Below are 21,818 nucleotides of genomic sequence, written 5' to 3' on the forward strand. Positions count from 1 at the left end.
GGGAATTCCTCACAAACTAATCCTCGGTTGGAAGGGAATTAGTCTAACTCCAATTTTGGGAGTCAGCCTTGCACCTCTATTGAGTAATGCCTGAGTCGACCCCTTCTCCCGAACTTCCTACAGGCTGGCTTTTCTAAAAAAAGGTTGTTCAGGGTCGGAACGAGTAAGCCTCGAGAGACTCACTTATTGGAAAAGATGATGTTAAGCTTCCTACCATTGGCCTCCCTGCGCCCGCAGACGGATGCTCGTAACATAACATCTCCTCGCTTGAGCATCTTTATATGAAAATTGTTCTGTTATAACAACGGAAAAATTTAGGACCATGCCTCCACTTATGGTAACCAAATCCTTCTGCCGGGATTGGTGTCGAGTCCGTTGTGAGAGGCGCTTAAAAGGCCGTTAAGGCATTACACTCAGGGGTGAACCCACAGGGGAGGGGAGAGGTTGCTTCCTAAAAACAACTGGGTTTGGCTCGTTGCCTTTGATTCCTTACCCATAGCATAAGATAAAGGGTGCGTGCTTCAACATCTAAGTTTCACACAAGGAACCTCCTGCTCTTAAGGATAAACTACGATATTTGATGGACTGGCAGGTCAGCCACGTAATTTATCCCTCAAGCTGAACGAACTTGACCTGCTCCTTTAGTTTAGGGCTATAGAGTTTACTTGCTTCTCACTAACGGCAGAATCATGAGCTTCATCACTCGACTCTAAACCAAATTAAAAACACTCGGCTATAGGATGACAATCCTTCACTCCGGAAGGGTAGGTTCCATACCGACAAGACCTCCTATCCCAGAATCAGCTCATTTCACACCAACTAAAGCGGAACTTAATCACCAAGGTAGAGTAGTATAAAGCCCTAATGTAACTGAACGAAGTGGAAAACCCGCAATACGATAGCAAAAACCTTCTGTGTGTAAGAAGAAAAGCTTAATCGAGTTAGGTAGGATGTAGATCGAGCGCAATAAGCTACAGGAGTGATTATTTCGCTTTGGAAGGAAAAAAGCATCTCAAATAAGGTCCTCACTCAGCTCTCAGGCTGTCTGGGAATAGCTCCACCAGACATAGAAGAAAGGAGTGTAGGATTGGTAAGCTTTGCCGGAAAGAAGCTACTCGACTAATTCAGGAGGCTACTACCGGCGAAGCTCGCTTGCTTCGGAGCGTGCTATTGCGTGAAGCGGAAAGGGACAGCGGAATCTAAGACCACACCAGACAGGGAAAACGAGGATTAGATATTTCGTCAACCACCACTTGAGCGCGATTCGCTTATCTGTTGAAAAGTACCATCCAGACAGTAAACCTTTAGGGCATATGACTAGTAAGGTAAATCAACCTATCGTATCGACGAGATGCAACAAGAAGAAAATTAGCAGACTATGTATGAAAAAGGAATTTGTTCTCATCTACGTTTGTCTCAATCATGGGCGGTTGAAGAGAGTTCTTCCGATCCGATCATTGCGTAAGCCGAGAGTGAAAGAGATGAGGAGGGGATTGTGTTACTGGTGTGATGAGAAGTATACCTTTGGTCATAAGTGCAAGAGCTCTCAATTGTATATGTTAATGATTCAAAACGATGGCAGGGACAAGGAGGAGGTGAAGATTTCATTGATTGCAGTGTTGCAAAAAGAGTAGGGTAGGGTGCAGACTCCAACAGACAAAGGCCGTTAAGGTGGCTGTGGCTAATGGAGATTTACTGGAAGTCAATGCTTGGTGCAAAGGGTTGTGTTGGACAGCACAGGGTTTAGAATTGACCACTGATTTCATGGTAATGCCTTTGGGAGAATATGGGGCGGTCTTGGGCATCCAATGGCTGTCAACCTTGGGGCCAATCACATGGGATTTCCAACGATTAACAATGGTAAAACCAACCCTATTGCTTGAGGAAATTCTCAAATTACTGAAGAAATTAGATAGCCAATCTGTGGTTTTGTCATACAATAAGATCCAATTTGTTTGGACTCGTTAGGTTTGGCCCATTACCTTGAGTGAGGCCGAACGTGTACACCTTTTGTTTGTTATGAAGATGTGATCTTATCCACCGATGGGTCTTGTTCTAAGCCCACTATCCTAATAGGGTCCCATCTTGTGTCGGGTTAAGGCTCCACCTCATGTTGGGTTAGTGGAACCCAATTTATTCTTGTATTTTAGGGCTTTGCTTGGCATTGGGCTTTAGTTAAGCCTACATCTTTATTTGATTTGGTCTGAAAGAAATAGACGCATTTTCATTCAGGCAACAAGCAAAACCCCATCGATATGTCTTTCTTTGATGGTTCATGTAGGCTTGGGTCTTTCATTCGGGCCCTCTTGGGGCACCCTGTGGGCCAATGCGTAGTTGCTTGGGCTTTCTTAACGTGGTTTATTTGATGACTCAGTTAATGGATGTCACGACTCTATTGGCATAGAATATGGAATCTTTTCTACGTAAGCTGGTTGTACAAAGTTTGTTACAATGTGATTCGGGTATATTAGTGTGCTCCGCAAGGTAGCCAGAGCCAGCCAGGTTTTCATTAAACAGGCATGATAGTCTTCAACTGCAGAAAAGTAGTGCGGAGAACTAGCCAGAAGTGTGCCTGCCATCAAATTCGGTGACGCATGGCGGGATTCCTCTACCACTCTATAAATGGAGGCTCCATAAGTGTCTTCTTCATCAAAATCAAACCAAAGAAATTTCGTAATAGCACGTATAGCTATGGATGCTGCAAACAGGCTTTCTGCAATTGCTGCCGAAATGGGGCAACTGCAAAATGAAATTCAAGAGCACCGTAGAGTGCTAAACTTCCTTTTGAGAAGTGTTAGAACAATGGATCCTGCAAGGAAAGAAGCGCGCATTCGCGCTACCAGAGAGCGCATAGAGGGTTTGGAGGAGAGGCAGCAAGCGCTGCGGGCGGAGCAGCAAACGCTCATTGTTCATGGAGCACTCGGTCGCCTGGGAGACTAGAAAAAATAAGAATAAAAAGTGGTTCCTTTATCTTCTTTCTACTTGTTAAGGCCTATCCTTTGACTTATTTCTGTTTCGAAAATAATTAATGTAGTTAGCATAACAGAATGCTTTTAAAGCTCTAGTTCTCTAGGAAAGTCATATGTGGTTTTTTATGTAATGTAGTGTTTTTATTTTTATGTATTTTATATTAATGAATAAATCTTTTTGATAAATGTTTTTTCTCGATTGATAATAGATAGAAGGAAAGATTCTATTTTTTATAACCTTGCTCGCAAAAAGTAGGATTTGAATTTCAATCCAACAATCAGGATGGATAGAAAGACATACCATCTGCCCTTTGATTCTCTGGCCGAGTTGGAATTGGGGAAGAAGTTTTTACGGAAGTAAGTGGTAATTTCTAATAATATAATTTACTGATGCCTACCGGAAAGCTCAGTAGGGGCTGAGCTAGACAAGCAAGCAACTGTCAGCCCTCCAAATAGGCAGGGAAGAGATCCTTACCAATACATTTTAGATCCGGCTTAAAAGACAAAGCAAAAAGCATCTCTTATATTTAATTTATACAAATACAGATATCGATTCAGCATTCAGTTAGCTAGCCCGCTACAGATGATTGCTGCCTTGCACTTCCGAAGATAAGATGCCGGGGACAAATGACTTAAAAAAACCGATTATTTTCACAGATCCGCTAAAATAAAAAAAGCCGATTTGAGATCGTTTATCCAGGAAAAGGAAAGGCAACATCTATCGCAAACCTTAAACTCGTGATTGAACTAAATCTAAATAAAGGAGGCCATGAAGAAGGTTTTTCTCACTACACGAGTAAGAAGTTACTAGCCGCCTACCTACTCAATATCTATAAAGAGAGACGGATTTCGCCTGCCACTCTACCGAGCTAACCAGAGCAGATGAGCATCTCTTTCAAGAAAGGATTGAACAAGTGATTAAACGTCTGGCGGGGGAATCGACCCACTTTTTCAGATGATTTGTGGACGGACGGCCAATAGCCAATGCCGTTACCAATTCAACCGATTGAGAGAGAGAGGCCCATGCTTTCCTTAGTTTGGATTTCGAGAGGTTGGTCCGTTTACCTTGAAAGCGATACAATGGCAGGTTATGAAATACATTCAAATGGATGAATGTGAACGAGATTTATATCCAGCTGGAATTCCCTTTTTCAGCTTTTCCGTACTTGCTTAATACACTAATTCTGCTTCATTCCGTTAAGCTATACCTTGCCTTGAACCAGACCTCGTGCTTGCCCTAGAAATCTTCACTCCTTTCCTTTCAGTCGAGTGATTTCATACCATCTGTATCGTGCTATTCCTTACTCCTCGAGTAAGTTCTTTCAAACCTTCCTCTAAGAAGGAAGCAAGTTGACTTGTAGCAAGCAATTGAATACCATCGTCTGTTCCTTAGCTTTAGCTATATGTAGGCTTGAGCACTAGTGCGCCCCTATCCCACCCGCAACTAGCTTAGATTCTGCTGACTCAGATCAGATGCTGGTGGTCTAACTTGAATGGAATATCTCGATATAGAACAAGACGAAAGTGCCGATTGACTAAGAAGCTGGGCGTGCCCGCCGTTTGGTTTGAGGGCCTACATCGACTAGGCCTCCCGTTGCCCTCAGTTAGCGGGGGAAGCGATCTGTCTTAAACAAGAATATTGGCAGGGAATGATATTAAATGTGAATGAGTGATATGGGAAGAAGGGAAAATTTCTTGTACGTATGATATGGGGTCGAGATCCGTTATTAATGAATCTCTCCTCTGGCCGCTTCTTTTGGGGATTGCCCTTCTATTTCTATCTTAAGGAGATTGCTGCCTTCCTCGTTCAGTGGGGATGTCTATTCCCTCTCAATCAATGCCCGGGAATTGAACTATGATAAATGGACTTCAAGAATACATACATCCGGAGATAGGCCATTTAGATAGACCGATTCCAATAGCGTCCCGCAAACTACCGGGAAGCCGACTACATGGGTAGGGGGCGTGCTGACATGCTTGACTTTCTCAATTAAGGAGGTCCGCTAGCTGCTTGAGCCATAAAGACTTCTTCATTCAACGGATTTCATTCATTCATTCACTGGCTTTACTCTCTAAGAAGTCAGGTCGATCCAAAGCCATTGCTTGAAGCGATTTCCTTGACCGAAGTCTGCTACCGAAGCGGGATTGCTTGACACACAAGCATACCAACCCGAGGGAAGGTCAATAAGGATGGTGGTCGATCAAGCTATTCTATTAAGAAGTAGGAATCCGCTTCTCCATCCCCTTCCTACAAGACCGCTTATTCTGCTCTCTCTTATATAAGTTCATTTCTGATTCACTTCTTCCCATTCGTTCCGAGTCGACAAGGGGAAGAAGAAAGTCTTCTTATTTCTTTGCAAGCATTACGGAAGATTCGTTAGCTAATTCAATTCATCGTACCTCTGGGCACTTTACTGAGTAACGAACGATAGGAAGCTAGGAAGTGAGTTAGTCAGTCAGTAGCTTGAGTGAGGGAAGACAGGAACGAGATAAGAGATAAATCTGAGTTTGATTCATAAAAAAAAAAGTCTTATCGGTAGAACGATAGCTTCGGTTGAAGGGTATCGTATCGAAGAACTTGCTGGGATCGAAGAACATCCTGAGCATAGGCTCGTAAGAGGGAAATGAATAGATGAGCTCCCCTTGCCTTGAAAAAGGCCAGCCGGTATAGTCTAATAGTATATATATATTATTATATTATTATTTCAAACCGGCGCTTTTATTCAAAAAAGGCATTCTACTTTGATCAAACCCTGCTCCTTCTTGCTTGAGCGTATATACAGGCTTCTTACTACTACTATTGGTTGGTAACGGCATCCCTATCCATATCTTTATGCACGAACGAAAGGGAAAGGGTTTCACCCGTTCCCGGAAATGATTATTTTTCTGAGCTTTACTCCACAGGTATTATTTAGAAAGTCTAACCAGTTCCTATTCTTTTTACCGCCCCTGTTTAGTGAAAAGATGGTTTATTCGCTATATAGCGATCATTTCGTATATGATCTCTTTTCTTCTCAAGCTATTGGCTTTTTATCAAACTTGATAAGATGAGTCAGTACGTTCCACGGTTAAAGACGAATCCGATCTTTCTAATTATTTCCAGCTTTTAACCACCGGTTTATTATTCAAAACCATGCCAGAGACTCCTCAAATCAGATACTTAGCTGGTCACTCAGGGGGCCTTTGGGAACTTATCCAGCCGGCCCTATCTTCAAGTCAGTCGATTCGAAAGTAGGTTCAGCTTCACTGTAAAATGCAGGTAGAAAAACGCGGATTTAGATGCACCCAATGCAAACTATAGCTATTGATATCTCCTAGACTACTACATCGTAGAGTTGCTATCCGGAGTGAAGTAAGTCGGTTGACCCCGGTCTTGTTCGAGTTGTTTTTGATATTCCCCGCTCGGCCGAGTGTAGGCCGAAGCAAATGCTTAGATGAGAAGAAGTAAGAGCAAAAGTAAGAACAAGAGGAACAAAGAAGTATCTTCAACTCCTCTAGAGGTTGAGGATGAGGAAGTGATGGGGACGACGATGCTCGTGCAAGATAAGTCGCAATGAAGGAATATCGTCAACGCAGCTGGAGCCGCTAGATCTTAGTAAAAGAGGCCTTCTCGTGGACTACAACAAGGAAAATAAAGAACTAAAACAAAGCAGATTTTATTCATTACTAGCACTAGAAGCATTTTTTTACATGGGATGGGAGTAGATCCAATGGGAAGCTTACACACATAGACCAGCCAAACAACTAAACACAACATTACAACAAAGTAAACAAACAAACAACATATTAAGTTAAAAGAAAGAGAAAAGTAAAAACACAGGACTTATTAGTTATTTCCCCCCGGTCCCCTACGGATGATGGAAGCCGCCCTGATAAGCAGCAAATCACGCTCTCGGATGAGAGCCCTCCTTCGTTCGTCGAGAAGACGAACGCGTTCCCGGAGCTCTTGTATGCGCCTTACCAGGACCTCCTCCTCGACAGGAGGCACGTGCTCCCAAAAGGCAGCCAGGATTTGCTCCTGCTCGAACTTTGCGTTCTCTACGTTAATAATAGCTTGCTCAATTTGAAAAAGCGTTAAAGTGGTAACTGGTGGATCCATATCTCCCCTTGCTTTGCCAAATAGAGAAAGAAGCGTCCTATTTATAGGCGTTGCAAGACTTTTTCTTTTTCTTATTATTTGTAATTCTTTCTTTTTTTATATTATATATAATGGTGTGTTGTCTTGCTTATGACGACGGACCGACCCCTGTTTTTCGCGGGTATCGAAACGTGGCTCGACACCGATGATAATCCGTCAGACTACTACTCCACTAGGAGAGCTGCCAAAGTACGTTCAGCCAATCCTCACTCGACAGCTCGAAAGCGGATCAGTACAAACCCACGTGATCCGTATTCGCTTACGTACCACGCGTGCTTCGTCGTATACTTCCTAGTCCTATTTCACTGGCTGATTTGTACCCGGCTACATGACGGCACTCCCCTCGGCCAATCCTCACTCGACAACCCAGTCCTTGATTAGCTTGATTGACTTGATTAATCTGATCAGACGCTTGCTTTTTCCCCGGAAACACGGAAAAGCCCCTTTCCAGCTCACTCTGTCAGTCCACTAACACCGGTATACAGTAAGTCAGTACAGCTTTTTTTGAATTTTTTTTAGTAAGAAGAAAGTGACAAAAAAACTTGGCGGAAAGCTTTATGGGCCGAGGCTATATGGGCTTAGGCCTTTTGATGGCTGGCTATTTTTTTTAATTTAAGATTCTAAAATGTATTTGATGGGCTTTGAATTTGGACAGATCCAGCGGGCCCTCTTGCATGGACTTGGGCTTGCTTTGATGATGGGTAGGCTTGTTGTGCTTTGCCCCTTCTGTGGACTTTCATTAAGGAAAACAGACTTGACAGGTTCATTCGTGGGACTTTCCTTGGATGGGCCTTCGATCTTTTGTGGGCTTTAAACTAGCCTACTTTCCTCCTTCTAAAGAGGGTGTCCTATCTGCCTTAGATCACGCCCATGACCAATGGTATTCTTCTCCGATCAGGGATGAAGAGGAGAGCATTGACCTATTTACGGATAAAAAAATAGAAAATAAGCTGTAGGAAGTCTGACAAAGATAACTAAAAAGCCTTATAACGAAGACGTAGTCTTCGTTCTTTCTTTCCTACCGCACGTATCGTATTTTTTTAGTCTGCTAGTTACCCAAGCTGTGCATTAGTGTTGCAGTGGTCTATGTCCTTCTTTAAGCCGAGTTGGCATATTCTTGTAAGCGTTCCAAGCCTACTGGCGAAGGTGAGATTGAATTGGAAAGCAGCAAGTCCAGGGGTGGAATTGAAAAGAGAAGGCAATGAAAAGGACTTTCTAGCCGGCTCTTCTATCTACGCAAATGGAAGAGATGTATGCTCTCAAGCCGGTGCGGGAGAAAAAGGGCAGTTCCCCCTCGCTTCCCGTCCTACCTTTCCGCCCTAAAGGTAAAGGGGCTTGAGCGTGATAAGAGGGATTGCTTTCCTAAGGCCGAATTCCGATCTCAGCGTCTTACTAAGCTAATTCAATCCTATCCCTGGAACTGAAGGACTTAAGGGCTGGGCTTTAGACAAAGAAGAATACGTAAAAAGAAATGTACAAGTCACATCCGAAGTTCGGAGATAGTCTATAGCAGGAGATAAAGAGAATAACTTTACCTTTGGATATAGCTTTCTGGGAAAGCCAAGGTTTTATCAAAAAAAAAAAAAAACTATGTGCTAACGAAAATCGCTTTTAGAAAGCTGGAAGCTAGGAATCCTAGTAGTTCTAGGTCTCCGTTTTCTTCAGGTAAAGTCTCCGAATATAGCTGTTACTGATAAGGTAGAAAAGCAAGGTTAGTTGTCGGTTTGGTAGTACATCGGAAGGTAGCAGAACGAAGTATAGCGAATGCAATAGTACCACCATCGTTTTTTAGAGACTGAAACAGGTCGAGAGCCAGACAGCCTAACGAGCGAGTGTAGTTGCTTCAAAGCGGGATATGAAAAGGAACCGCTACTAGGATAGTAAGGACTGTCCTCACTGAACCTGAAAAGATATTAAATCCGGGAAGTGATAAAATGTTTTTTTTTCCAAGGCGGTTGCCCAAGACGTGATGAAGGGGTCTCGGGAAGGAATTTAGCGAACAAGCTTAAGCTTTTGACATCGAAGTCATGTCACTATTTTCTTTTCTTGATTATGAACCCTAGGAAAGAGAATCCGATAAGGCAAAGAGGGCCGGGATAGAATTGAACTCAACCGGATGGGAACTTGCTTGTTGGCTTTCTAGCGTTAGGTTTGATTGCAGGGGCTGCTATCTCAGAGAAAAGACAGGGGAACAAAGACCGAAAGCGAGCAAGAGTCGACTCAAAGAGAGCGGTTAACTGACTGCCTTTATTGCTTCTATTTCCTTTCTTTCCTTCCCGCCTATAAGAACTTATCCTCTACTTACTTTGCCGGCTTAGCGCTCAACAGAGAAGGCTACCTCCGTTTCACCGACTTATTTTCCAACGGCTGAAACTGACTGCTTTCGTCCCTTTCCCCGATCGTTACTTCCGTTTTAGTTGAGGAATTGGCCTACATCGGATTTCACTAATCGCTAATAAAGTCAATTGAAATCGAAAAACTTGCAGGACTGGCTAAAATGGCCGTTACTTATAACTTACGTAATGAGATGAGGGAAACAATATTCTATAAAGCATCAAGCTAGGTACCTGACTCTCGGGCTTTCTTGCCCATAGCTATATTCAAATCCGGCTTAGGTCACGAACCGCAAGCAAGACTCTTTCAAAGCAAAGAGTTGCCTGTCCACTACGAGATTCGATAGAATGTCCACTTTCAATTTAGTGTAACGTATAAACTATCTCCTTCTTTCGGTACATATTCCCACATGAGAGAATATAACCTTTCTTTATGGCCCTTCTTAGTGAATTCAAAGAGAATATGTTACCCATTATTGTAGTGGGCCACTGAAGAGGGAATTCAACTTCCTTCCTTGCTTTTACTACTTACTGTCCTTACTACCCACAGACTTCCTCTCCTGCCTTACTAATGGAAGCACAGGACCGACTCTTAGTATAAAGCATGGTGCCTTTGTCCTCTAACAAACAGAAACAGGAAAGCCCCGAAAGGCATATTCTTAGAAAGAAAGAAAGATTGAATTCCTTGTGTACGCTTCTGGGCAACTAGAGCTGGGAGAGGATGGTAGCAAGACCATAGAATAGAGAGAAGTACAAAGTAGACCGATAGAGGATGGAGACTTGCTAGTTGCAGAATCTGTTTCTGAAGTAAGGTAAGCCCAGTTGATCTAAGATCTTGATTCTACGGCATCTGTTACTAAATCAAATCCCTTTTTCCGGGTATTCATCCAAATGAGGACCTTTTTCGGCCGCAAAATAGTAGCAAGCCTAAGTCCCCGAGGTCATACTTTCTATCTTACTATTTTCAGTCCCAGTCCCATTAGTCCCTGACTCTGTAAAGCCTGAAGGATAGGATCAGACAAGGAAGAAGGAGGGAAAACGATTACTGCCAAGCGGTCACCTACTAAGACCAAACAGTCCTACGCGTATCGGACTACTTCAATGCATGAGGTAAGGGAAGGGAAGAGAAGCAATTGACTTACTTGGTTCCATATTCATGGTTAACGTTGGATAATAAGTAAGAAAATCGCTGTTTGCTGGGATCGGAATGAGGCAAGATAGAAAGACCTTGAAAGAGGGATTGCTACTTCCACTTTCAAGCCTAGGAAGATTTTTGTCTTCCTTATAAGACTGTTCCCTGTGAAAGATGCGCTAGCCTCCGCGCAGAGAGAAAGAAGAGGGTCAAAAAGAGATATCTATCGTTAAAGCGCTTTCTAGAAGCCTTTATTTTAGTAAAGGCTATTTCTGAATACGTTGTTAGTAAGAAAGCGCTAACTTGTATATGTTAGAAAAGTGAACTGCTGCATTCCGTAAAGCAGTACTTAGCTTCAGTCTTCACAGTCCTAGGCGCACTAGACTAGAATGGATAGCACAGGTCGGAGGTGAAGCTTCTACTTAGACCTTGAATTCCTAACTCCGCGGAAGAAATCGTATCTTTTCAATATCCGGGCAGGAAAGAAGGCTCCAATAGTACCGGTGAGTCGGGCAAGTAGGTAGACTATCCAAAAAGTGTGAGAAATCTCTCGTAAAAAAAAAGAAGTAGGTTCAAACGCTTCCGGAATGGATTTCTTTGAGACAAGAAAAGATAAGGGATTTTTCTTTCCTTTTTTTCTTTTAAAAATCGAATTATGACGGATAGAAAGGGGCGATGAGCTCAGTGGAGGAGAAGCCGTCCTGATGAAATAGAAAGCCCTAGCTATGAGTTACTCCAATCTAGCCGTGATGCGCGAGGGCCAATATTCAAATGAAAGCAAGGGGCTGATTGCCGGAAGGGATGAATACGAGCTGTCGGAAGAGCTGCTCTCTCAGAAGCAACCAATCCAAGAATTTCTTGATTTGGTAGAGTACCAGTCACAACACTAGAACCAAGTTAGGTGAGCTTGAATGCATCGGTCAGAACGGGGAAAGCTGCTCTTAGAGCGTACTCCTTCCGCGTATGGTTGAATCTATCCTGACTTTCAAGTAGTGCTTGATTGAGGGATGAACCCGAATCCGTACTTTCCGGTACTTTTCCTACTCCCTTTTCCTCGGTTGAACTCTTTCTAAGGGTGAGAACAGACAGTTCTTCTATTGAACTTAAAAAAAAGAAAACTAGGAATGCGGCCCATTTGAAGTTGAAGATTTCCGAGCATTGCGCTTAGGAAGGTTTTTCTCAATCCATCTTCCTGCTTCAAAGTTTCATTGGCGCGCCTGTAGCAGAGTTGAATTACGGTATCCCCGGCTAACTGAACTCCCCGGGAGAGAATAAAGAGATGACTGACAGCCAAAGGCATATCTGCTTACTTATCTAGGATCAAGGGCTCACCCTTTCTTCTACGGATTTATCTACTTAAGACTAAAGAACTTCCCCAAACCTTTGCGTCTGTTACCCTTGCTGCTGAAGCCTCTGCCTCTATCTATCCTTGTTAGATCACGTAGATTCGGAGAGATCAAAGGAGCATGAATGGCTACTCAATTCAGTTTCCTTTAGGAGTTTAGCATATGATGCTATGCTGCTGCTTTCTCTTCAGTTGCCTATCCCGCTATTGGTGATGGCGGTGCAACTCGTGCTGCTTAAACGAATGCTGGTGAGTAAACAGGTTCCGGTTCAAATGCATCTGGCTAACTAGCCACCTTTCACGCTGCTCCTGTTACCACCTCTGCTTATATTGCTATTGAGAGTGCAGGTTCTAGATCAACAGATTCAACTGCAATTGCTGCTGACTTTGTATTTGCTACTGATGCTGGGAATCCCGCTACTCAATCTGTAATGGGATCTCCTGCTCCCCGTGCTTCGGTCACACTCTATATGCGATTGGAAAAAGAAGTTGCTAGCATTGGGTATCGCCCTAGAACGGGAAGGGATACGGGGCAGGACCAATACTAAGAGAATACCTAAAACATATTTTTTTACAGGAATCGCTAGAGAGAACTAAAAGCTAGAAGATGACCGGGAATCGAACTATGAAATGAAAGTAAGGACCGATGCCCATCAACGGACCTTTCTAAGATTAGAAAAGCCTTACTAAAATAGATTCTTTGTACAGATCTGCTGAAAGAAGGCCTATATTCGCATTTTTCTCTCTCATACAAGAATATTTCACTGGCTGTAACAGAGAATGCATGAAAAGGAGAAGGCGAAAGAAAGGTTTCCTCGTACAAAGGACAGGTAATGGCAATTAAACTCGGGCTTGCTATTGCTTATCAACTTCTTATGAAAGTGAACCGAGCGTAGTAGCGAACAGATCTTTCTCTTCCTATGAATGTGCAGCCTTATTATAAGATACCACTGGAATTGCAGTTGGTCAAGAAGTTCCTTGCTTCAGGAAAGAGAGAAAAGCTTCATTATTATCTTCCTTCTGTCACATTTGCCCTGAAAACAGCCTATTCTATACCAGCTTCTTCTATAGATGATATAACTGGAGCAGATTCAATAGCAAAGGATATTCACCCAGCAGCGGCAACTGCTTGAGCTGATACGCAAACAAGACCAGAAAGACCGGTTACGCTTACACCAACAACGGATACTGGTTGACGGGATACGATAGCAGTGACACTTCTATTGATAGACATATAGACCTCTTATCGAGATTTATTCTACAAGGCCTCTCTTAAAGCTAAAAAAGAAGAGTTAACACGGTCGAAGTACCTAAGCCAAAAAGAACGAGTTGAAGCCGATGATTTCACAAAAGCCCTTCGATTTAAAAAGATCCTATTCTTTAGCGGTCTCAATGACAGCTAGATTTCTAAACAGTTACTCCTGCTAACTCCCAGTTGAGGAAGTTTCATGGGATTTTTGGCATACTCTTCTTTTCCTTCGGCGAGGATACTGTAGTTCCAATCGTTTGAGGAAAGCCCGCTTTTTGGCATCAATGAAACTCTTTGATCTAGGAGAGAATGCCACTAGATCAAAGACTGAATAAGGAAAAGATAGAAGACAGGATGTTACTACTGCTCTCCTACTGAAAGAACTGGATTGTACGAGTATCGATAAGTAGATTCGGGATGGGAATAGAGAATGCATTTTCTTTTTCTTTTAGCTATTGTTGTTAAGGCTGTGTGCATTCACTAGCCTAGTGGAAAGAGAGAGTGATCTCATCTCGCAAAAGAGCATAAGTCGAATTGCGTAAGTGATCACTAAACCTTCGTCTGCTCGAACAAGCAAGGGCCCGAGCGCAAACGCGCGAAAGCCGGTGCGCCTTAGACGCACATCCCTTTTCTTGCTGCATCCGTTTTCTTGCTGCACATCCGTTTTCTTGCTGCTGTTTTTTGATTGCAGGGCGCTAGCTTACTAATAGGGCTTTTTTCTTTCATCTTTCAGCTTGATCGGAATCGATTCTATGATTGAATAGCAGAAGTGCTACTTAGTAGTAGAAACTCGGAGAGACAGACAGAGAGGGGACTCCATCCTACCTGCTAACTCCTAGGATGAGAAGTAGGTCCCTTGTTTTTGGCAGGAATAGTTCCAGCCTTTGTTGCCCCTCGGTAGAGTGAGTCTACTTAGCGAACTGGCAGGACGCGGAGATCGATTGATCAATATGAATCTCGAGAGTGGATGGTTGACCGCCGCCCCCTTGTCCTGGAGGCTCTCCGGCCGAGGAGGGGCTTGCTATCGTAACCTTTTCTTCCGGTGTATGTGAAAAAGAGTGACGAACCCTTTTTTGTTCGGTCATAGGTTGGTGTCCAAAGAACGAGAGTCGGCTTCCTTAACTTAAGGGAGTTCTTCCTCAGTAGCTCAGTGGTAGAGCGGTCGGCTGTTAACTGACTGGTCGTAGGTTCAAATCCTACTTGGGGAGAATTTCTAGTTATAGCTTTTCTGACCCCTGTCCTTCCCCTTAGTTTCTAAACTAGCAGAATCGTGGGACATCAAAAGTGGGAAGTTGATTGTTGGTTTTTATTCCGGTGAACTTGGTTCGTTCAATTCTTAGGGAGAAGAAGGATCCACTGGGAATGAATGGGAAGGAAGACTGGAGTAGTATCTTCATTAGCCGGAAGGAATTTGTCTCCACTAGCGTCATTCGAAGAACGAACAAAAAAGGGGTTACTGTTTAGGTAGGATAGATGGATGTAGTCCAATGGCTAAAGCTCTGCCAGCTTCTTGTAGACTGAACTCTCTTCTCTTTAGGCTCCGAGTTGTTTTTGGGTAGGATGGTAGAATTCTTCTTCGCCACTAGTGGCAACGAAGTTCTTGGTAATTAACAAGGGTATCGGAAGATCTCCACTCATTTCATTCATTCAGTGCCTGCGGTGAGGCGCAACCCACAACAAACAAAGGGGGAAAGCTTGCTTGCTGTAGCCCTATTTTAGTAGACTAGGCTTGGTAAGCTAAGCTATTTAAGTAGGCTCGAGAAGGGTAGGCTTGCAGCTTCGCTCAGCAGAAGAGCCTTACTTTATATTATATTAGTAAAGCGCTAGCGCCCAACCTATGGGCTTTGAAGGGATAGAGGAAGGGAAGAAAACAAAGATGGTCACTCCTTTTTTTTAGTTTAGGAACATGGCTCGTTCATTCACTTGCTCATGAACTCGCTGCTTCGCCAGAAGCGACTAGGGGGGGGCTGGGGAAGGCCGACGACTACATGAGGGGGAAGCTGTCGTAGAAGCTTTGCCCCTTGCTTTACAGAGATTGTTATGAACTGACTAAATGACTAGATTCTCCCGGAACGCTAGCTAAGCTAATAAATAGTAAGAGTTCCCTTAGCGCACAAGCACTAAGTAAGAAACCCACCTTTTGACAACCTTACTAATAGAAAGGGGAAAGATGCGCTCAAGCATGCGAAGAAAGCTCGAAGAGCTTCCCTTATATTATAGAAAGGTTTGTAGAAAGGGGCTTCTTCCAATATCCCAACAAAGTAGGGGCTTCAAAGCTTGTAGTTTAGGGGTGCGCAGGTTTGGAACCCTATACAAGAGGCTAGCGTGCAATGGCTTTCTCTGATGGGGGCTCGCTTCTTCAAGCGGAGCTTGCTGCTTTTCATTTTTATAGGAGTAGGTAGGTGCTTGCTGCTCGCTTGCTGTCTACTAAACGAGCCTTCACTGCCCGCCCGGCCCCTATCTTTAATCTTAAGTAAAGTGAAGTCAAATCAATGAAGTGAACAGCCCAACCTCTTTGTTTTTTGCTTTGCCGGGAAGCTTCTACTTGTTGAAGCAAAGCTTCCCCAAAAAACAAAAAATAGACTTGCTACTATAGTTATAGTATAGGAAAAAGCTTCTCTTTGATAGCGGTCATAGGGGGGTTCAGAAAGGATCTGATCGTAGATAGAGACAACAACCAGTGCGGGGGTAGGGGCGGATGTAGCCAAGTGGATCAAGGCAGTGGATTGTGAATCCACCATGCGCGGGTTCAATTCCCGTCGTTCGCCCATCAATAAATGGACCATTTGTTACGCCTAGAAAGAATTTTTTCTGCAAGTCATCTCGAGGCTTTCAAACGCATCCAAGCCCGATTGAAACATAGAAACCATAGATTCGCGTCGCCTACTTGCGTCAGGCTAAAGCCCCCTTGCTTGCGGGTCAGGAAAAGACTTTCACCTCACCATCTCACTCTGAATCCGCAGAAGAGTATACCATATCGAACGAAGAAAAAGCAGATAGAAGAAATAGAAGCAAAGAAATAACAATAACCAAAGGTGGTGAAGGGGTATAGGGTTTTTAGGTTTGTTTCGAATTCGAATAGGTTTGCATCAAGGTACGTTTTCCCAAATGTTGATGGCTTGGAGTTCCCCATCTTTGAAGAGAAGGAGAGGTATGGGGATATAGTTTATATAGAGTATAGTCCCTACCGTACGGTGCCCGAACACGATTTCTATCTTTCTACCGGGGACCTCTCTTTCTTTTTGAATTTCATCCACAGAACGAACCAAGAACTGATAGAATTGTTGATGCGAGTGGAATTAATGATTTGAAAAAGAGGGCTAGGTCTAGCCAAGGATTGAGTCCTTTTTCTTTTGGATCTGCTACTCGACCCGTATTCTGTTACAGGTTTGCCTAGCGCTTCCATCGAAAGCTTATACCTGTTGACTTTGAAGAAAATTGCCATCCTCCTTTTAAATTAAAGCATCCCGTTCTTCGATTTCTGATTCATATGCATCTCAAGCCTTAGAGGAAGGGCCAAGCAAGGGTTAACGTTGTGTAGTCGGGAATAGAGTTGCCGGTAACCTTTGGCTAATAGCTAGCCTAAGACAAGAGGCAATAAAGCAGAGCTAGCGAAGGGAGACCAAAAGCAGGAGCTTTTTAAGCGCGCTCTGAAACAAAGGAGGCAGATACGTGAATGAAGTGAGATCTTGGAACAAGGGCAGTGGTTGGGTCTAGGAGAAAATGGAAGGAAAGTGGCTTGGGAATGAAACAACATAGGCAGTCCCTCATGAGTGCGGCACGCATCATTGCCTTTCGCAGCAGTGCCTGACCCGGAAAAAGAGGTTTTGACCGCGGCTGTTGATAGCGAAGGACGAGCGTGATGCGATCCAGTCTCGATGTGCGGCAACTCCTGAAGGAGAGCTAGGCAGGACGATCTCCCGTGGCTCTAGATTAATGTGGTACGGCTAGGGGTGGACGCAAGTGTGAGGTACTGCATTGGCATTCTAAGCAGCGTTCCCCGGTAGCTGAGGAAGCCCCTTCTACGTTCTCAATGCCCGCGTCGACCCTATCGTCGCGTAAGGTGAGTTGACCGTCCATTGACAGAAGTTCATAGGCTTTTTAAGGAGGGATAACTAAACAACGGTCATCGGCGATGTGACATGATCCCTCAGTTCTCTTGGCCCCGGCCGAGATTTAAAGCCTATCGCTCGACCACCAATGTCTTACACTGCATGGCCAGCGGCTTTAGCTTCTGCTACTGACAATGACTACAGCTCTGACGACTGCCCTACTTACTTACTTACTCACTTGCATGTCGTCTTCGGCTGGCTCTTGACATTCCAGATCTATCTTCCACTCGCGCTCTCGAGACCTGACTAGACATGAAATGAACCATCTATCCGTACTTCTTGTCTCAGCTCTTGTCTTCGACGACGAGCCCCCCCGTTGCACGGCCCTCCATGCAAGACTGTGAGATAGTCCCTGTCCGTAGCGAATCTAGCCACCAGGGCACAAAATATCTATCAGTTCAAAGTTGAAAATCTTCCAGAGGCGGGATCCTTGAGATTTCTGAAACTAAGTTTCTTGCCAAGAAGGGTAAGCACTAAAGCTTTCCTCCATGGCTTACAGGATTTCCTCCATTCTTCATCCGTGACCTCCAGAACCGGGTAAACTTCCATCATCTTTTTAAGCTCCTCAGTAATAGTGTACGAGCAAAGATCTTCCTCATTCCATATTTGCTCGTCAGCTTCCACAAGGGCTTCACATTCTTCATCAGTCTTGCCCAGGAAGGAGTCCCTGTAGGAGATAGGCTTTTTACCAGTGCTAGTACCGTTGGATTCACAATTTCCCTCAGTACTAGGTTTTCCTCTTTCATTGCTTTACTAATAGCTTGACTTTTTCCCTTCCTGCAGCTTATGTGCAAAAACCAATCAACTGACTTGTCTGCTTACAAGGTTCAAAGTACAAGGAAAAAAGAAAGCGGAGGCAAAAGCCACTATCTTATCTACATACGCTATCGATTGAGTAGCGAGTAGAGAATAAAGATTTAGCGAGAAAAGCAGCTTTCCCAGATAGAAAAAAGGAGATAAAAAAGCTCTTCAGGAAAGCCAACTCCAACTCAAAGTGTCCTTTCATTCTTTTTCACGTGCATAACCTGCCCTCTGCCGATACAAGGCACTAGCCAATGCAGCATTCTCGGAAACTTATAACAGTCTCGCTATAGCTTTATGAATGCCAGATTGATCCTAGAAGCTTTTTTTTACTTAGATTTAGGGTACACTAGATAAGCAACTCTATGTTATCCCGCTTGTAAACGTCTGGGAATGGAAAAGACTTCAGGAAGGTAAACTTTTCTCCCACGGTATAGAATGGAGAAGGGCTTAATGGACTGATTTTTGTTCTTTAGTTCGATTAGGACCTCCGAATCCCCGCATTCCTTAGCTCTTAAGCCAGTGAATGTGGAGCTCAAGAAGGTGAAGGTCCTCGATATCCAAGTCTCTTATCCTTTAATCCAGAATCTAGCAGCAGAGATGGTTAATGAAAGTAGGCCCACTGATAGAGGGCTGGCCGAAGCCTCCCATGTGATTGTGATCTATGAAGGCAGACTCAAGCAATTAATTGTCCGGTCCTCAACAATGTGAAATCAGAGCCAAGCCCGCCTTCACTTTCTTATGTGAAAGAGGTCTTTGATTTCAATTTTATGAAAATCTGCCCTTCTTTCTTCAGAATACGAATTGGGCATATCATTTGAAATGCATTCTTTCTTTTTGATCCTTGGCGCCCTTGCTTGACTTCAGGAGATATAAGAAGCCCAAGCATGAATATAGGGACAAGCAAGTTCAGTGATCCTGGGGAATGAGCCTAATTCCACTTTGCTTGAAAGAGGAAGAGTGAAGAAGGGGTAACTATCTAGAAAGACTGAGCCTTAGCATGCAGAGAAGAAGGGCTACTAGTGAAGATGCCGAGAATGGCCGGGGATTACCGGTCTTAGTTAGAATCTGTTGCAAATGCGGAGGGAATGATTGCAATTTAGTATTAGTAAGGGAAGGCAAGTGCCATGGCATGGAACTTCTTTTCTTCTTTGTACGAGTCTCTAAAGGCTCCGCCTTAGAAAGAAGAAGCTGCTACAGACAGAATAGGCTGCTCTCGAATGCCCCGCTACGCCCCTGTTCTCGACTCCGGTGCTATTGACTAAAGTGGTGACATATCGGATCTTGCCATTTCCAGGAGCATTGATGCCGAGAATCGTCTAGTAGGTAGTAACTGATTGCCCACAGGGGTTGTTCTCTTTGCGGGATTGGAGCGGAAAAAAATCTTTTTTTTTTTTTTATATATTAGAATATAAAGGTGCAGTACATACTATCTAGAAAGAGAATATGAACGCGTGCTTTGAGAGGTTATGCAATCATTCCTTCTTTCGGGTGAGGAAATGGGCTTCCATTTGTAAGCACCCTTGCAGTATAGGATAAGGCCTAAACCATATCATCAATCAGGCTCGCTTTCAGCTCTCAACAAGTCTGTGTAAACCTTCATTCCTATCCTGCCAAACTGAGGCTGCCAGCGCATTCTATCTAACCACACTGTGGCAAATCGATACAAGTAGCTAAACAGCTTGCTATACCATACTTTTCAAAGGCATCTCCTGCCGGTTGGACGTGCTCTTTAACTGCTAAACGGGACCAAAATGCCATACTACGACTAGTTCCAAACGCGCAGGTCGGGATAGGGAGGAAAGATTGCCCTTTGATTCGTGACTGATGCTGATGGAAGACCTTAAGGTTCAGTGCATAGCTCCAGCGGATCATCCACAAGAAAGAGTACATAGCTCAAGCCGATCTACCCATAGAAATCCCAGCTATATAGAGAAAGATTTTTGTCAACTTTGAAGCCGGCCCTAACTTAGAAATCCAGGTAGGGCCAAAAACACGGAGTTGGGAAAAGAAGTCCAATACTGATCGTAGACCACTAGTTAACTGTACTCCTAAGGGCAAGGTGTACTTCTCTTTTGAATGGCATTGGTTGGTTGTCCTTCGCTTCGATTTCCAAGTCTTTTTATATATTAAGTAGCTGTATGCATGTACATGAGATGTTGCAAGCGGTATCTCCTCCGCTTTCATTCCACGTTAGCTATTTGATTAGTTAGTCAAAAATTTCTAGCCCAAGGGGCGTTTCGTTGCTTACTTGTTAAAGTAAGGAAAATGAGCTAAAATTAGAAGCTTTCTGAAGAGTGAGACTCTGATTCCACCTTGGAAAAGGGCTCAGTTGCTAGACCAAGCCATAAGTCAAAGGGAACCCTACTCTTTAACCAGACCGCCGCGAGCCGCAAAACTCGGTGCGATCGGGAGTGGTTACCACACGAGGACAGTATCTGGGGAGTCGGGCTTTGCTAGCTGACGATAGCTAGCACCACCGATACGGGCAACCGTAGAAAAGCGCCGCACAGAATATCCGTCGGCAATGGTCATTAGACCATACGGGTGGTAGAAGTTCTTAAGTGCAGAAAGAGAGACAGGAGATAAATCAACTGTGCCTCCCTTGACTCGGAACCTCTTAGCAAACTCAAAAGCGCCAGTGCTGGAAATCAGGGACTTACTATATGTGAAATAGTCACTCCAAGTCTCTCCAGCGCTTGCTCATATCGAGAAGCTATCACAACGTCATCCCGGGTAGTCAATGAAGCGGGAACCAGGGTAGACCTCTTCTGCACAAATCCACACCAATAGATGGTGGGATAAGGCAAATAAAGGCCAGGAAGAGTAGTCTCCGAGAGGTTGCCCTGCAACAAAAGATAAAGTAGATGGTCTCTTCTTGACGAAGGGAACATCAAATATGTTACAGGCTAGTGTAGAATTTACTACACTAGAAGCAAATGACCTATCGAATAAAGACTGCATTACTTCAAATAAGAAAAGGAGAGGATGGAGACGATCAGAACGTAAATCCTTCTTATTGAACCAGTTCAAGCTACAACATAGTAACCTAAAGCTTAGAAAGAGCGTCTCCTTCCCTGCCAACAAAGTCTATTTTATTGTAACTAACTGAGTCTTGACAGAAGGTTTGAAGCTCTTCTCGCTTTGTTGGAGTTTCCTGAGTCTCCTCTTTCCTATCGAGACCCCCATCTCCTGCACCTGCTAAGCAATCTATTTCATGTTCCACTGACAAGGCATCTCTATCTCCATTTCTTTGTTCCGATGTCTATCCAGCGGACTTCCCATATCTATATCCCTGGGATGCAATGAGCCAAATCAAAGTCTTTATTCCCCATCTCCTCGGAGGCGAAACAAGATCATGAAGATTTAAGCATATGAATAGAATCGCACTTGGGAAAGGGAAGTGAATCCCTTGAAGTTCATCCATCCGGCATTGGATGCGTCCGTACCGAAGACGAATTTCCTGGCAAAAAACGTGTTTGACTACATAGGTCCGCCCCAATTGGGCTTGAACTTACCTCCTGTGTATTCTCATCCCATCTACTAAGCACTTCAGGTCAACGGTACCGCATACCTTAGCCCCTCTTCATCTTCCTTCGTATGGCCCACGAAAAAAGGTTCACTGAAACTGTCTCACTGTATGCGCTTGTCTGAGAACCAGCTGGCTTTGACTTGTTTTCACTCGTACTGAAAGCTCTACGGCAACATACTACTTATTCAATCCCCCTACCCTTAGACA

General features: G+C 43.9%; 1 protein-coding gene and 1 non-coding gene across 2 annotated transcripts in view; one reads left to right on the forward strand and one right to left on the reverse strand.

The window, feature by feature from the left end:
• The window catches only part of LOC114757212 (uncharacterized), a 61,638-nt gene that overhangs the window by 10,490 nt on the left and 29,330 nt on the right, over nucleotides 1–21,818 (reverse strand). The window lies entirely within an intron of this gene.
• Nucleotides 14,303–14,374, forward strand: TRNAN-GUU (transfer RNA asparagine (anticodon GUU)). The gene has a single exon. It is a non-coding gene; the product is annotated as a tRNA-Asn (tRNA).

This window comes from Neltuma alba, unplaced genomic scaffold (assembly GCF_004799145.2).
Source record: "Neltuma alba isolate B1F8T4 unplaced genomic scaffold, ASM479914v2 tig00010580_pilon, whole genome shotgun sequence".
NCBI classification, from domain to species: Eukaryota; Viridiplantae; Streptophyta; class Magnoliopsida; order Fabales; family Fabaceae; genus Neltuma; species Neltuma alba.